At 47.8% G+C, this 13,203-nt stretch overlaps 4 non-coding genes across 4 annotated transcripts; 1 reads left to right on the top strand and 3 right to left on the bottom strand.

Annotated features, from left to right (window-relative positions):
- Window positions 1-6,643: 6,643 nt before the first annotated feature.
- On the top strand, window positions 6,644-6,715 carry trnad-guc (transfer RNA aspartic acid (anticodon GUC)). The gene has a single exon. It is a non-coding gene; the product is annotated as a tRNA-Asp (tRNA).
- Window positions 6,716-8,790: 2,075 nt separating this feature from the next.
- On the bottom strand, window positions 8,791-8,862 carry trnad-guc (transfer RNA aspartic acid (anticodon GUC)). The gene has a single exon. It is a non-coding gene; the product is annotated as a tRNA-Asp (tRNA).
- Window positions 8,863-10,787: 1,925 nt separating this feature from the next.
- On the bottom strand, window positions 10,788-10,859 carry trnad-guc (transfer RNA aspartic acid (anticodon GUC)). The gene has a single exon. It is a non-coding gene; the product is annotated as a tRNA-Asp (tRNA).
- A 1,925-nt stretch (window positions 10,860-12,784) lies between these two features.
- trnad-guc (transfer RNA aspartic acid (anticodon GUC)) lies at window positions 12,785-12,856 on the bottom strand. The gene has a single exon. It is a non-coding gene; the product is annotated as a tRNA-Asp (tRNA).
- Window positions 12,857-13,203: the final 347 nt, after the last annotated feature.

Below are 13,203 nucleotides of genomic sequence, written 5' to 3'. Positions count from 1 at the left end.
CTGAAGTCGCTAGAGTTTACCATTTGGTGGAGCGTAAATTATAAACTGTTGATCTGATGAGATTCCTGCCTGGACCAGATGCAGCAAAAGAGCCCCGATCCCCCTACCCCACTTCAGCAGGGATGCTCGTGGCCCGATCCTAAGGGGTCAGCCTGTCTCAGTTGGCCAAGGTATTTGGACTGGATGGGCCAAAAGGTCTCAACATGCTAGTTGAGGGAATGAGAACATGGGACCAGATCACAAAGCTCCTGCCTGCTACCCAGTGAGCTGCAGGAACATTGGAGAAAGGAGACACGAGTATACCATTCAGCCCATCAAGCCTGCTCTGCCCTTCACACCTACTCTTGGTGTTTCAATACTCCACATTTCCACGCACTTGCTATATCCCTTGATTCCTAGAGAGGTCATAAATATGTCAATCCCAACCCTTCAATTGCAGATAGTTCAGGGAAAGTTCAGTAGATTAACTTCAAAGCTGAAAGACTTGTCTTCCGAGAGATTGTGTGTTAGGTCTCTGCCTGCTAGAGGTTAGGAGAATGAAAGGGGATCTAATTGAGGTGTATAAGGTGGTCGGGGGGTTGACAAAGTAAGACACATAGCAGGCCTTTCCTCTTGTGGAGTAGTCTAGAATGAGAGGTCATAGTTTTAGAAAAAGGGAGGACCAGATTTAAAGCAGAGATAAACAGGAATTATTTCTCTCAAGAGAGATGGATGCTGGGACACTGAGAAAAGTGAAGGATGAGATGGATGGATTTTTAATTAGTTATGTGTTGACGGATTACGGAGAGTGGGCAAGAAAGTGGAGCAGAAGCTGAGGTGGGATCAGCCATGATTGAATCAAATGGTGGGGCATGATCGTATCAAGTGATGGAACAGGCGTAAAACTGCAATGTCCACACCTATTCCTGGTTCTTGTGTTCTTATGGTGAATGTATTCCACATTCACACCCCAACACCCTTACCCCTCCTCACATTTGTGTGATCTGAGGCAAAGATTATCACTCCCAGACCTAACGGGGAACAGTTACAAACAATTCCTGGGATTCTGCTCTCAATTGCCCACCCACCTGCTATTCTCAATTGTCCACAGTTAGAGAGTCTGAATCCCATAGCCCTTCCATTCATACTAGACGCAGCAGTTCAAGAAAGCAGCTCAGCATCACCTTTCTCCAGGGCAATGAGAGATGGGCTATTAAAGTTGGCATAGCCAACATCCAAAGAGCAAGTAAAAAGAAAGGCAATTGGTCTTTCTTTTTAAACTGAGTCACTTGCAGCTGATTTCCTTGAATTTTTAAACCGCAAACATCATTTTTTTTACACACAATCTGAAAATGTTTGTCCCGACTATATGGAGTTCCCCTTCTGCCAATACCAATATTGCACAGGATAACTAAGGGGCAAGAGTCCAGCTGGGAGTGTTCTTTCACTCAGGGGTCGAAGTCAAAGTGAGTCCAGTTACCAGTATGGAAAATAAAGAGCATGGAAGCATGGGAATGGTATAAGCATGAAGGCACTGTTACAAGGGGTTTGTGGAATGTTACACTCGTCAAAAGGTCACTGTGGCAGATTGGGGCCACTGTGGAAGGATGCATTACGAATAGTGGAATGTTGCTACACCAACTAGCAGAGTCAGACTGGGGCTGAAAGGTCACTATGGCAGGCTGAGATAACACCAATTAGTAAAGTCAGCCTCGTCTGCTAAAAACCATCATGGCAGGTTGGGCTAATAAATATTTAGGACATGACAATAAATATCTAATAAGTAGTTAGCAGAGTCAGCCTGGGAGAGAAGACTATTAAGGCAGAGATGGTAGTGAAATATCTAATCGTGATATTAGGAAAAAAATTGCTAGGGTGGTACGGTGGTTCAGGAGTTAGCATTGCTGCCTCACAGCTCCAGTAACTCAGGTACGGTTCCTGTCTATGTGGAGTTTGCACATTCTCCCTGTGTCAGCGTGGGTTTTCTCTGGGTGCTCTGGTTTTGTCCCACAGTCCAATGATGAGCAGGCTAGGTAAGTTGGCCATGCTAAATTGCCTGTAGTGTTAGGTGCTTAATCAGGGATGAATGTAGGGGCGTGGGTCTAGTTGGGTTGCTCTTTGCAGGTTCGGTGTGGACTTGTTGGGCTGAAGGACCTGTTTCCACAGTGTAGGGAATCTAATCTAGAATGTTGGGGAAATAGTGACAGAAATAGAGTGATAACAGGAAGTAACATCATTGGTTTCGGATATATCTTGAGAGAGATAACTCTGACAAACACAGTTGGGCATGCTAATGAGCTAACAAAAACATGACAACAAAGAGGTATAAGGGACAATCAAGACTTTGGTTTCTGGTCGCCACAGTTTTTTTCTTTGCCAATAAAGACCTACTTCTTGAGGAATTCTCCATGTCTCCTGGTGATTATCTGCATTTTCTCCACAACACCTGACGCCCAGATTCTCTGGCGTCTCATCAGAAAAGGGTGCGGGCTTGCTAAAGTCCAGGTGTTAGAGCCCGACTTCTGAAGCAATTTTTTTTTTTGAAATTCATTCTCAGGATGAGGACATGGCTGGGTCAGCCAGCATTTATTTCCCCAGATTGCAGGTAAGAGTCACTGCTGTGGGTCTGGAGTCACTTGTTTGCCAGACCGGGTAAGAGCAGCAGTTTCTTCCTCTAAAGGAAATGAGTGAATCAGACAATCAACAATGGATGCATGGCCATCGTTAGATTCTTAATTCCAGATTTTCATTGAATTCTCAACCCTCAGTGGCAGGATTCGGACCCGGCACTCTGGGACACTTCCTGAGTCTCTGGATTAACAGGCCACTAGATTTAGAATGAGCTTCATTGTTGAGATGTATTAAATGCAGAGAGCAATGAAAAGTTTACAAGTTGCCTCTTACGCCACCACTTAGCTACAGATTCTGAAGTACAAATTCTCAGGGGAAAGGATTTAGAAGCATAAAGAACTAAAAAGTCCAGCCTTTCCGAACCTGGGAATAAATTAGAAAAATAAAGAAATACAAAGCTGCGAATAGCACTCCATCTACCCCGGTACCCAGCATCCAGTCCGCACGGGCCCTTGACTCCAGACCATGCCCGGGTTCACCTCAAGGTTCTCGCTGCCAGCAAACCATTCCTGAATCATTTCGAGACCAGAGGTCTCTGTCAGGCCGAGAAACAAACTGCAACACAGGGCGGGCTGAGAGGCTGTCACATTGGGCCAAGGCTGAGGCCAAGGGCCTGAATCCACCAAGGGCAAAATAACTGAAGGGCAAAACAACCCCTGGGCGGCACAGTGGCTCAGGTGTGGCACAGTGGCTCAGGTGTGGTATCGCGGCTCAGTGCGTCAGGTGTGGCAGAGTGGCAGAGTGTCTCGGGGTGGTACTGCAGCTCAGTGGTTAGTGCTCAGGGTGCCAGGGATCTGGATTCAATTCCAGCCTTGGGTGACTGTCTGTGTGGAGTTTGCATTCTCCCAGTGTTTGCGTGGGCTTCCTCTGGGTGCTCCGGTTTCCTCCCACATTCCAAAGATGTGCAGTTTCAGGTGGATTGGCCATACCAGATTTGGTATGTGTAGGTTAGGTGCATTAGTCAGTGGTAAATGTAAGGGGATAGGTACTCTTTGGAGGGTCAATGTGGACTTATTGGGCCAAAGGGCCTGTTTCCACACTGTATGGCATCTTCTACTACAATGTGACACCCCCCGCCGCCTCCCCCACCACACACAGAGAAAATAATAATAAGAAACAGATTGAGCGGATGAGTTCAGGCCATGGATTCCCACTCCACCTCGATCTCGTGACTAGGCCTTTGATTTTTCTGCTGCTACTTCTGCATGCGGTTGTGCTACCTGCAAAGTAGATACAGGGCTTATAACAAAAGGTTTGTAATAAGCAAATCAAAGAGGTTTGTTCCTGTGACAGTGGGCTGTTGATACTCACAGATGTTCTATCCACTTTAGCTCTCCACTTTCCTACATGGCAGATGCCAGCAGCCTTGAGGATATTAGCTCAAAAGTTTTTAGAGACATTTTACAAGCAGATGTACTTTGTCAGTATTACAAGAGGGGGAGAAAAGCCATTACTTTCTGCCTTAATGCACTATCTTTGAAAGAAAGTGTCACACATCTCCACTTTGCAACCTTACAGCATTGACAATCTAAATCAGGAATCACAGCCAGCAACATTGTTAGAAGTGCCTCTACGGTATTGTAATTGGAGAGCAAGTTGTTTATGATAATGTTTTGTTAATTCATTAATTAATGAAAGCACATTTGTTAATTTATACTAAAACATTGCAATAGCTGCCTTTTCTTTGAGAAGTGGTATGAGAAGCAGGCAGTGAGAATGATAGAGGCAAGTCCACCTCCAACCAGCTCTTACCAACCAGGGGTGTTCTTGCAAGAGAGTGCAGCCACCGGGCACTGATCATTTTCGGAAAAGATTATGAAACACCCCATTGCCTTAGGGTGAGAGATCGTGTGTGCTAGTCCCAACATGAAGGCCTGCACACCTCCCTGCAACACCTCCCTTCTACCCCAGTCCTGGTGCCAGTGTCCAATGCTCTGAAACCCTTTCCAACTCATGTCAGTCTCTGAGCTATGCATTTTAACATAGACACATAGGAAATAAGTGCCATTCTGCCGTTTGAGCCTGCAGCACCATTCAATATGATCATGACTGAGCATACAATTTCAGTATCCCACTCCAGCTTTCTCTCCATTCTCCTGGATCCTTTCAGCTGCAAGGGCCACATCCAGCTCCCTCTTGAATGTATCTCGCAAACTGCCCCCCGGCATCTTCCTGTGAGAGAGAAGTCCACAGGTTCACAACTCTCTGAGTGAAGAAATTTTTCCCCATCTCAGCCCTGAATGGCTTGCCCCTCATCCTGGCACTGTGACCCTGGTTCTGGACTTCCCAACATTGGGAACCGGGGAACCTTTGCTGACCTCCCTCAGTTCTAAGCATGGGTCTGGGTGGGTTACAATTCGGAAGGGTCGCTGTGGACTTGTAGGGCCTAATGGCCTGTTTCCACACTGTAGGGATTCCATGATTCTGTAGGGATTCTATGATTTCTGTGCTGTTAACAGTGTAGGTTCAGTTCCTGCACCAGCTGCAGGTCATCGTGGAGGTTCTGTGTTCCCAACTTGGTCGAGCACAGGCTGATACCTAAGATCCGTACCCATAGGGAGGGCCTCAACCGGGAACTTGGGATCATGTCACACTGCAGGTGACCACCATTGCACTATATACGCACACAGACACTCCTACAAAGACACACACACGCACACACCCTATACACACACATACACACGGACACATTAATACACAGACACACACAGACACTTACACACACTCCCACACTAACATGTGCATCCTCTCATAGACTTAGACCACTCTACACTCACACACATACACAATCTCTCACACACAGACAGTCAGAAACTCCCACCCCAGCCACACACACCCACTCCTACAGACACACACACTCCCACACTCACACATGCACCCCCTCACAGACTTTGACACTCTACAGTCACATACACACACATATACACTCTTTCTCACACTCGCAACCCCCACCCCAGACAGACACACACACACACAAACCCACATACACACATATGCACATACGTTTGTGGGGTGAATTTGTACTGGCAGAGTTACATTGTACATTGTTCAAAAACTGCATGAATTCATGTAAGACTCTGTTAACTCACTTTTAAAGATTAGAATCAGTCTAAACATTATGGCACAGACAGATAACACAGGGGGCTAACACCTTCAACATATTATCTGACTAACGCGAATTGTTACAGTTAACCTGGGAATGTAACTTTTAAAAGTACGTTGTGTGATTTACATGTGAAAGAAGTGAAACTATCATGGCGTTCGAACAGATGAAAGACTCAACAAACAGTCAAGGTATTTTTCAACGTATAATTTCAGTTACATCACACTGTAAACTTTTGCTATAAATTCTGTGTCTTCTAATTGTGTACTCCACCAACACCTAATGAAGGAGTGTCGCTCCGAAAGCTGGTGATTCCAATTAAACCTGTTGGATGATGACCTGGTGTTGTGTGATTTGTCAATTTGCAAAGTCACTATCGTCCTCCAGGAGCACAGGGCTGCTCTCTGACCAGGGAGTGATTGACGGGTGGAGGTTTAATCTGAGGAGACGAGGTTGAACAGGGGAATCTGTCATGCTCAACCCCAGTCAGCTCTGGGAAGTGAACCCAGGCTGTTATAACTGTGCTGTGTCAGAGGCCAGCTGCTGTGAATCACTTTGTAACAAGCAGGGAATAGCAGGGAGCTGATCAGCTGCGGATGAGGTTTTACACAGAGACTTGTGCAGCGACCCAGATTGGCTTGAGGGTGGCAGAGAGAATGTCAAGCCACCCAACTGTGACAATGAGCGGGGAACACAACAAGGAAGCATGGGTGGGAGGGCACAGCGAAAAGGCTGTTTAACAGCAGAAGGTCGTGACTTTAAACATAATTATTCAAATAATATGCATTAAATCAATAATAACTAGTCGCTTGATCATCTCCATAGAGACAGAAGATGATCTAAGCAGGAACTCAAAATTGCAATAGATCAGAATTTCACATCAGAACATTCTATCAAATAACAATGAAAACACTACGAAGCACCACCTAATCCTCGGTAGTATAGTGGTTAGTATCCCCGCCTGTCACGCGGGAGACCGGGGTTCAATTCCCCGCCGGGGAGGTGGTAACATTTTTGAGTGCCCGGTTCAAGTCCCGGGTGTGCATCAACATCTCTGAGCAGCCTTCTCACAAAAACAGTCGGGCAAACAAAGGACATTTATAATGGTCTCCATTATCTTTTCTGTGGCAAGTCTTTTAATTATAATCTGTCAAGGCGCCCATTTGAGCTTCCTGCTTTTTGACCACCAATGAAACCTGCCGTCCTGGAGGAGGGTCACCGGACCACAAACGTTGACTGCTTTCTTCCCCCACCCCCACCCCCACTCCAGATGCTGACTTTCTCCCGCAATTTCTGTTTCCCATTCTGATTTTGTTGTTACTTCGTCCTGTCGGTGGACATGTACCTCCCACGCAAACGAATTGGAAGTGAAAACCCGAAAGGAATTGATAGCAACAATGATTGTGAGGTTTCCCCTGCTCTCCTCCTTCACTCACTCGAATCAAAAAGGGGTCACTCCCCCTCAGAGATTGGAACCATTCTGGGACGAAGGTGATGCAACACCATCGCCTGCAGGTGACAGACTGTACTACACCCACAGTGGAAAGTCCAAGTCATCTGAGTGGCATTGTCTGCTCTTCTGGATAGAAGGACAAAGCCCAGAGGCTTCTCTGTACACTGTATCAGCTCCACTGTAAACGCCGAAACACTTTGCCAACAATTTCTTGATGTTTATAAAATCGTGAGGACGAACAGTTAATCGCAGGTTTACTTCCAACTCACGTCAGTCTCTGAGCCATGCGTTCAACATGGAAACATAGAAAAGAAGTGCAGGAGTAGGCCATTCAGCCCTTCAAGTCAGGCAGCATCCGAGGAGCAGGAAAATCAGGATGCTGCCTGACTTGCTTTGTTTTTCCAGCACCACTCCAATCGAGACTCTGATTTCCAGCAACTGCACTCCTCACTCGTTCCATTCAGCCCTTCGAGACATCATCACCACCATTCAAGATCATCATGACTGAACATGCCATTTCAGTGACCACTCCAGCTTCCTCTCCGTACCCCTGGATCACTTTAGCTGCAAGTTCCACGTCCGGCTCGCTATTGAACGTATCTCCCAAACCGTCTTAACCGCATCTTCCTGTGGGAGACAAGTCCACAGGCTCACCACTCTCTGAGAGAAAAATTCTTCCAGAATCGCTTGCCCTTCATTCTGAGACTGTGACCCCTGGTTCTGGACGTCCCCAACATTGGGAACTGGTGAACTTTGAAGGGCTTATGCTCGAAACGTCGAATTCCCTATTCCTGAGATGCTGCCTGGCCTGCTGTGCTTTGACCAGCAACACATTTTCAGCTGGGATCCCTCAGTGCCGAGCATGGATCTGCATGGGTTTCTCTTCAGAAGGGTCGGTGTGGACCTGTCCGTCTGAATGGCCTGCTTCCACACTGTGGTGATTCTATGGTGCCAACAGTGTAGGTTGAGTTCCTGCACGTGCTTTCTCAAGCTTGCCTCTGTGTTGACCTTCATGTTAACCCAGCCACTGGGCTTTGTCCTTCTATCGAGAAGAGCAGACAATGCCACTCAGATGACTTGGACTTTCCACTGTGGGTGTAGTACAGCCTGCCAGCAGCAGGGGACGGTGTTGCGTCACCTTAATCGCAGGATCAGGTCCAAACTCTGAGGGGGAGTGACCCCTTTTTGATTGGAGGGAGGGAGGAAGCAGGGAAACCTGACATTCATTTGTCGCTACCGGTTGCTTAAAGGTTTTCATTTGCACTCCGTTTGCGTGGGAGTTATATGCCCACCGACGGGACGAAGTAACAACAAAATCAGAATGGGAAACAGAAATTGCTGGAGAAAGTCAGCATCTGGAGTGGGGGAAGAAAGCAGTCAACGTTTGTGGTCCAGTGACGCTTCTCCAGAACGGCAGTTTTGATTGGTGGTCAAAAAGCAGGAAGTCTCAAATGGATGAAAGGACAAGTTTGCCAGGGAGAGCAGAATCGAGACTACGACATGTTTGGTTTGTTGGCAAGAGCAGGCCGCTCGGACATGTGAATGCACGCCTTTGGAGCAAACGGGACTTGAATTGGGCACTCCTGCATTGAGATATGGTGCGTGCCTCTCAAAATGCCGCCGACTCCCCGGCGGGGAATTGAACCCCGGTCTCCCGCGTGACAGGCGGGGATACTAACCACTATACTACCGAGGATTGCACGGCTTTGCGCTCTGCGACAGGGGTATTAGATAGAATGTGCTTATGTGTAATCTTGATTTGTTGTCAATTTGAGTTTTTCTTTAGATCATCTTCTACCTCTGTGGAGATGATTAAGATATCAGTTATTGTTGTTTTCATGTTTTATTCTGTGAATATCTATCTTTCAAGTAATCCGCCGCTGCTGTAAAACAGCCTTTTCGTTGTGCCCTACCATCTGTGTTAAACTTGGTCCGCTGCTGATCCACGCGCTCTCCCGTTACCTGCTTCTGACAAACTGATTCATACGCTGGCCTGGAATACAGCACAAATCCAGCAGCCTGGCTTCAATTCCCGCTGCCAAATGGACTCAACATGAAAGATTGCCCTTTTCAAGCTCGTCCCCTCAGCTTCAACTCCCACCCATCAATCGCTCCCTCATCAGAGAGCAGTGCTCCTGGAGGACGGTGGTGACTTTACTGCACGCTGCATCAGCTCCACTGTAAACGTCGAAACACTTTGCCAACAATTTCTTGATGTTTATAAAATCGTGAGGACGAACAGTTAATCGCAGGTTTACTTCCAACTCACGTCAGTCTCTGAGCCATGCGTTCAACATGGAAACATAGAAAAGAAGTGCAGGAGTAGGCCATTCAGCCCTTCAAGTCAGGCAGCATCCGAGGAGCAGGAAAATCAGGATGCTGCCTGACTTGCTTTGTTTTTCCAGCACCACTCCAATCGAGACTCTGATTTCCAGCAACTGCACTCCTCACTCGTTCCATTCAGCCCTTCGAGACATCACCACCATTCAAGATCATCATGACTGAACATGCCATTTCAGTGACCACTCCAGCTTCCTCTCCGTACCCCTGGATCACTTTAGCTGCAAGTTCCACGTCCGGCTCGCTATTGAACGTATCTCCCAAACCGTCTTAACCGCATCTTCCTGTGGGAGACAAGTCCACAGGCTCACCACTCTCTGAGAGAAAAATTCGTCCAGAATCGCTTGCCCTTCATTCTGAGACTGTGACCCCTGGTTCTGGACGTCCCCAACATTGGGAACTGGTGAACTTTGAAGGGCTTATGCTCGAAACGTCGAATTCCCTATTCCTGAGATGCTGCCTGGCCTGCTGTGCTTTGACCAGCAACACATTTTCAGCTGGGATCCCTCAGTGCCGAGCATGGATCTGCATGGGTTTCTCTTCAGAAGGGTCGGTGTGGACCTGTCCGTCTGAATGGCCTGCTTCCACACTGTGGTGATTCTATGGTGCCAACAGTGTAGGTTGAGTTCCTGCACGTGCTTTCTCAAGCTTGCCTCTGTGTTGACCTTCATGTTAACCCAGCCACTGGGCTTTGTCCTTCTATCGAGAAGAGCAGACAATGCCACTCAGATGACTTGGACTTTCCACTGTGGGTGTAGTACAGCCTGCCAGCAGCAGGGGACGGTGTTGCGTCACCTTAATCGCAGGATCAGGTCCAAACTCTGAGGGGGAGTGACCCCTTTTTGATTGGAGGGAGGGAGGAAGCGGGGAAACCTGACATTCATTTGTCGCTACCGGTTGCTTAAAGGTTTTCATTTGCACTCCGTTTGCGTGGGAGTTATATGCCCACCGACGGGACGAAGTAACAACAAAATCAGAATGGGAAACAGAAATTGCTGGAGAAAGTCAGCATCTGGAGTGGGGGAAGAAAGCAGTCAACGTTTGTGGTCCAGTGACGCTTCTCCAGAACGGCAGTTTTGATTGGTGGTCAAAAAGCAGGAAGTCTCAAATGGATGAAAGGACAAGTTTGCCAGGGAGAGCAGAATCGAGACTACGACATGTTTGGTTTGTTGGCAAGAGCAGGCCGCTCGGACATGTGAATGCACGCCTTTGGAGCAAACGGGACTTGAATTGGGCACTCCTGCATTGAGATATGGTGCGTGCCTCTCAAAATGCCGCCGACTCCCCGGCGGGGAATTGAACCCCGGTCTCCCGCGTGACAGGCGGGGATACTAACCACTATACTACCGAGGATTGCACGGCTTTGCGCTCTGCGACAGGGGTATTAGATAGAATGTGCTTATGTGTAATCTTGATTTGTTGTCAATTTGAGTTTTTCTTTAGATCATCTTCTACCTCTGTGGAGATGATTAAGATATCAGTTATTGTTGTTTTCATGTTTTATTCTGTGAATATCTATCTTTCAAGTAATCCGCCGCTGCTGTAAAACAGCCTTTTCGTTGTGCCCTACCATCTGTGTTAAACTTGGTCCGCTGCTGATCCACGCGCTCTCCCGTTACCTGCTTCTGACAAACTGATTCATACGCTGGCCTGGAATACAGCACAAATCCAGCAGCCTGGCTTCAATTCCCGCTGCCAAATGGACTCAACATGAAAGATTGCCCTTTTCAAGCTCGTCCCCTCAGCTTCAACTCCCACCCATCAATCGCTCCCTCATCAGAGAGCAGTGCTCCTGGAGGACGGTGGTGACTTTACTGCACGCTGCATCAGCTCCACTGTAAACGTCGAAACACTTTGCCAACAATTTCTTGATGTTTATAAAATCGTGAGGACGAACAGTTAATCGCAGGTTTACTTCCAACTCACGTCAGTCTCTGAGCCATGCGTTCAACATGGAAACATAGAAAAGAAGTGCAGGAGTAGGCCATTCAGCCCTTCAAGTCAGGCAGCATCCGAGGAGCAGGAAAATCAGGATGCTGCCTGACTTGCTTTGTTTTTCCAGCACCACTCCAATCGAGACTCTGATTTCCAGCAACTGCACTCCTCACTCGTTCCATTCAGCCCTTCGAGACATCACCACCATTCAAGATCATCATGACTGAACATGCCATTTCAGTGACCACTCCAGCTTCCTCTCCGTACCCCTGGATCACTTTAGCTGCAAGTTCCACGTCCGGCTCGCTATTGAACGTATCTCCCAAACCGTCTTAACCGCATCTTCCTGTGGGAGACAAGTCCACAGGCTCACCACTCTCTGAGAGAAAAATTCGTCCAGAATCGCTTGCCCTTCATTCTGAGACTGTGACCCCTGGTTCTGGACGTCCCCAACATTGGGAACTGGTGAACTTTGAAGGGCTTATGCTCGAAACGTCGAATTCCCTATTCCTGAGATGCTGCCTGGCCTGCTGTGCTTTGACCAGCAACACATTTTCAGCTGGGATCCCTCAGTGCCGAGCATGGATCTGCATGGGTTTCTCTTCAGAAGGGTCGGTGTGGACCTGTCCGTCTGAATGGCCTGCTTCCACACTGTGGTGATTCTATGGTGCCAACAGTGTAGGTTGAGTTCCTGCACGTGCTTTCTCAAGCTTGCCTCTGTGTTGACCTTCATGTTAACCCAGCCACTGGGCTTTGTCCTTCTATCGAGAAGAGCAGACAATGCCACTCAGATGACTTGGACTTTCCACTGTGGGTGTAGTACAGCCTGCCAGCAGCAGGGGACGGTGTTGCGTCACCTTAATCGCAGGATCAGGTCCAAACTCTGAGGGGGAGTGACCCCTTTTTGATTGGAGGGAGGGAGGAAGCGGGGAAACCTGACATTCATTTGTCGCTACCGGTTGCTTAAAGGTTTTCATTTGCACTCCGTTTGCGTGGGAGTTATATGCCCACCGACGGGACGAAGTAACAACAAAATCAGAATGGGAAACAGAAATTGCTGGAGAAAGTCAGCATCTGGAGTGGGGGAAGAAAGCAGTCAACGTTTGTGGTCCAGTGACGCTTCTCCAGAACGGCAGTTTTGATTGGTGGTCAAAAAGCAGGAAGTCTCAAATGGATGAAAGGACAAGTTTGCCAGGGAGAGCAGAATCGAGACTACGACATGTTTGGTTTGTTGGCAAGAGCAGGCCGCAAGGACATGTGAATGCACGCCTTTGGAGCAAACGGGACTTGAATTGGGCACTCCTGCATTGAGATATGGTGCGTGCCTCTCAAAATGCCGCCGACTCCCCGGCGGGGAATTGAACCCCGGTCTCCCGCGTGACAGGCGGGGATACTAACCACTATACTACCGAGGATTGCACGGCTTGGCGCTCTGCGACAGGGGTATTAGATAGAATGTGCTTATGTGTAATCTTGATTTGTTGTCAATTTGAGTTTTTCTTTAGATCATCTTCTACCTCTGTGGAGATGATTAAGATATCAGTTATTGTTGTTTTCATGTTTTATTCTGTGAATATCTATCTTTCAAGTAATCCGCCGCTGCTGTAAAACAGCCTTTTCGTTGTGCCCTACCATCTGTGTTAAACTTGGTCCGCTGCTGATCCACGCGCTCTCCCGTTACCTGCTTCTGACAAACTGATTCATACGCTGGCCTGGAATACAGCACAAATCCAGCAGCCTGGCTTCAATTCCCGCTGCCAAA

Source organism: Hemiscyllium ocellatum, chromosome 35 (genome assembly GCF_020745735.1).
Source record: "Hemiscyllium ocellatum isolate sHemOce1 chromosome 35, sHemOce1.pat.X.cur, whole genome shotgun sequence".
In the NCBI taxonomy this organism is placed as follows: Eukaryota; Metazoa; Chordata; class Chondrichthyes; order Orectolobiformes; family Hemiscylliidae; genus Hemiscyllium; species Hemiscyllium ocellatum.
The sequence above is the reverse complement of the archived record's forward strand: the minus strand, read 5'-3'. Positions and strand labels throughout refer to the sequence as shown.